The sequence below is a fragment of the Palaemon carinicauda genome, chromosome 1 (assembly GCF_036898095.1).
Source record: "Palaemon carinicauda isolate YSFRI2023 chromosome 1, ASM3689809v2, whole genome shotgun sequence".
NCBI lineage: Eukaryota > Metazoa > Arthropoda > Malacostraca > Decapoda > Palaemonidae > Palaemon > Palaemon carinicauda.
In genome coordinates this window covers 55,704,036-55,709,035 of record NC_090725.1, presented here as the reverse complement: position 1 = coordinate 55,709,035, position 5,000 = coordinate 55,704,036, and positions in this window count along the sequence as shown.

The following is a 5,000-nucleotide window of genomic DNA, read 5'->3' as shown; positions in this document are numbered from 1 at the left end:
CCTCATCATCATTAATGTGTTCCTTCTCTCTCCCTCTTCAAATTGTCGGAGATACAGCCGGTTAAACCATGGCAAGGGTTTCCGATATATCGGTAATTACTTAGAGCGTCATGTCCAATGCATTAATCCTATTAGCGTCTTGGGGTTCCTGCAAGGCAAATGGAGAGTATTAATGTCTTTGAGTCCGTCTGTAAAGTGGTGTCTCATAAGTATATAACAATGTATTTGGTTGATTCGATTTTATATAAGTATGAATCAATGCTTATATATTTTACTGGGTTCTTTATGCTGAAGAAGCTTTTGTATATTTTATCAAGTTGTTACGTCAATTACAAGTTCTCATACCCGTATAGCTGTGCGTTTCCTTTCTTCACTGGGCTATTTTTCCCTGTTGGAGCCCTTGGGCTTGTAGCATCCTCATTTTCCAACTAGGGTTGTAGCTTGGTTTGTAAAAATAATAATAATAATAATAATAGTAATAATGATAATAATAATAATGCTAATAATAATAATATAATAATAATAATATGATGATGATGATGATAATGATGATGATGAAGATGATGATGATGATGAGAAAAGACAGAGTTGTGTTAGTATCATAAAAGTGCATTGTGAGATAGCAGCGCTCACTATATATATATATATATATATATATATATATATATATATATATATATATATATATATATATGTATATATATATATATATATGTATATATATATATATATATACTGTATATATATATATGTGTGTGTGTATATGTATATATATACTGTATATTATATATATATATATATATATATATATATATATATATATGTACATATATATATAATATACAGTATATATTATATATATATATATAATATACAATATATATATACTATATATATATATATATATATATATATATATATATATATATATATATATATACTGTATATAGAATTGTAATAATAGTAATGCTAATAATAATAATAATATGATGATGATGATGATGATGATGATAATGATGATGATGAAGATGGTGATGATGATGAGAAAAGACAGAGTTGTGTTAGTATCATAAAAAGTGCATTGTGAGATAGCAGCGCTCACTATATATATATATATATATATATATATATATATATATATATATATGTACATATATATATATATGTACATTTATATATATATATATATATATATATATATATATAGAATATACAGTATATATATATATATATATATATATATATATATACAGTATATATATAATATACAGTATGTTTATATATATATATATATATATATATATATATATATATATAGAATTGTAATAATAGTAATACTAATGATATTAATGATGATAATAATATGATGATGACGATGATGATGATGATGATGATGACAAAAGACAGAGTTGTGTTAGTATCATAAAAAATGCATTGTGAGATAGCAGCGCTCACTATATATATATATATATATATATATATATATATATATATATATATATATATATATATATACATATATATATGTACATATATATATATAATATATATATATATATATATATATATATATATATATATATATATATATATATATATATATACATAAGAAGCAACCTGGCCTTTCAGATGAAAGGGCTAGGGTTCGATCTTGGTATGAGGTAGAAATTTATTTCTATTTGAGCACGATATTGTGTTGATTTTCATCCATATATATATATATATATATATATATATATATATATATATATATATATAAATATATATATATATATACATTCATACATACATACATACATACATATACCATAATTGTATTATTCCCTGTTCAGTTGAATATGTTCATATCTTTTCTTTGTAATTTGAAGTCCTTATTCCTCCCCCTTCTGCTATATAACTTTTCCTCCTCATCATCATTAACGTGTTCCTTCTCTCTCCCTCTTCAAATTGGCGAGGATACAGCCGGTTAAACCATGGCAAGGGTTTCCGATATATCGGTAATTACTTAGAGCGTCATGTCCAATGCATTAATCCTGTTAGCGTCTTGGGGTTTCTGTAATGCGAATGGAGAGTGATAATGTCTTTGCGTCCCTCTGTAAAAGGATCTCTCATGAGTGTATCAGTCCATTTGGTTGATTCGATTTTTTTATAAACATTGATCAATACTGATAATTACAAAAATTAATTTAGGCATTTTACTTGGTTCTTTATGCTGAAGAAGCTTTTCTATATTTTATTTTTTGTTACATCAACTAGCTGTTGTCAGCTTTTCCATGCGTGTGTGCGCAGTTGTATTCATAACCTGTTAGAAAAAAAGTGTCAGATAAGAACCAGCTCCATTTTACAATGAGGATGTGATGCAGTTCGATCCCTTTAATTGTCTCTTTGTGGCCAGGATAGAAATTTAACAATAAGTTGATAAAATAATTCGAAAATCCACGAAAATTATTCTTCTGTCCATTTTCATCCCAAGAAAGATATGCAAAGACTTTGGGGCCTAAGGCCAAAACTGATTTGGGTTTTGGTAGCCTATTAGAAATGTCTCTGCTCAACACTTTGCCGAACGGGCGTTCGAGTCCTGTTCAAGCTCGATAGTTTCTTGTAGTGTCTGCAACCTCGCCATCCCTGTGAGCTGAGGATGGGGGTGACGGTTTGGGGGAGTCTACAGGTCTACGTCTTGAGTCATCAGCAGCCATTGCCTGGCCTTACCTGGTCCTTTTGAGGGGGGGGTGTTAAAGAGGGGACTTGGTGCTGATCATATGTATATATGGTCAGTCTCTAGGGCATTGCCCTGCTCGGGCATTATCACTGTCCCATGCCTCTGCCATTCATGAGCGACATTTAAACCTTAAACTAATGTAGAAAGTATATCAGCTATCATAAAAGCGTCAATTTACAAAAGCATATTAAATTTCTGTGTGGTCATATAGAAAAGGGGGAATTTAAAATGTTTGGTCCCTTTCCTAATTTTATTACAAAGGCAAGGAAAATCCATATGACTCAGGGAGGCAAAATACATTTTTAAATTTTCACATTCACGAACGGAAAGGTCCGACTCAGTCGGGAACCCAAAATTTCGTACGATACTGACAAATTTAAAAAGAGACAAATCCCAATTTAAGTGGGACAAAGCTGTGTAATAATTCATAGAAACACTTTATATGGCTATAAAAGCATAGAATTTTCGGGAAATGTGCAATTCAAATATTTTAGCTGGCGAAAATACTCGCATAAAAATTTATACCCATATATGTTTGGGGCGCCAGCCGTGATAATCAGTGGATTTTTTTTTTCCTCGAGCGCGTATTCCCCAAGATTAAAAAAAATCTGTTATGCCAATTATTGTATTGGATTAATTATACTTTTGTGCGATGCAAACCGAGCTGCTCTATGGAAATTTTAACAATATACTACAGTAGTTATAAGTTAGCTGTTACTGGAATTTTGCCTATTTCAGCATACATTTTTCTATTTTGTGTGCATACAAAACAAAATGCAAGGCTAATGAAATATTCTTTATTGAATATCTGAATAAATTTCATATCTGCCTGTATAAATTTATCGCAATTCGAATCATTTTAGCCAGTGAAAATATTCATACAAAAATAACTACCCGCAATTTCTGTCATGGGAGGCAGGCGTTGTAATAAGCGATTTTTTTTCCTTCTTATTGGTCAGTTATTGTATGGGATTGTTTGCACTTCCGTAACCGGAACTTTACCTAGCTCAGCGTACACTTGTATTTCGTCTATCTATTTACCAAGGTACTTCCCCCAATTTTGGGGGTAGCTGACATCAAATAAAGGAACAAAAGGGGACCTTTCCTCTCTCCGCTCCTCCCACCCTGACGAGGGATTCGGCCGAGTTTGGCTGGTACTATTAGGGTGCCACAGCCCACCCTCCCCCGTTGTCCACCACAAATGAAGCTTCATACGCTGAATCCCCTACTGATGCTACCTCCGTGGTCACCAAGGCGACCGGGAGAAACAGCAGAGCTTACCGGAACTGCATCACAATCACTCGCCAATCATTCCTATTTCTAGCGCGCTCTCTAGCCTCTCTCACATCTATCCTTCTATCACCCAGAGCTTTCTTCACTTTATCCATCCACCCAAGCCTTGGCCTTCCTCTTGTACTTCTCCCATCAACTCTTGCATGCATCCCCTTCTTTAGCAGACAGCCACTTTCCATTTTATCAACATGGCCAAACCACCTCAACACATCCATATCCACTCTAGCTCCTAAATCATCTCTTACACCCGTTCTCACCCTCACTACTTCGTTCCTAACCCTATCTAATCGAGATAGACCAGCCATTCTCCTCATCACTTCATCTCAACACATTCAATTTCTATCTCTCTGTCACTTTCATTCCCCACTACTCCGATTCATACATCACAGTTGGTACAATCACTTCCTCATACAAAACTCTCCTTACATTCTTGCCTAACCCTCTATATTTACCACTCCCTTCACTGCCCCCAACACTTTGCATCCTTCATTCACTCTCTGACATACATCAGATTTCACTCCACCATTTACTGCAACAACATACCACAAGTACTTAAACTGATATACTTCCTCAAGTAACTCTGAATTCAACATGACATTCAACCTCACACCACCCTCCCTTCTCGCGCATCTCATAACCTTACTCTTACCCACATTAACTCTCAACTTCCTTCTCTCACATACCCTTCCAAACTCTGTCACTAATCGTCCAAGCTTCTCTTCCGAGTCTGCAATTAGTACAGCATCATCCGCAAACAATAATTGATTTACCTCCCATTCATGATCACTCTCATCTATGTTTCAATCCTCGACCAAGCACTCGAGCATTCACCTCTCTCACCACTCCATCAACAAACAAATTGAACAACCATGGTGACATCACACATCCCTGTCTCAGCCTCACTCTCTCTGGAAACCATTCGCTTACTTCATATCCTGTCCTAACACTCGCTTTACTGCCTATGTAGAAACTTTTCACTGCTTGCAAC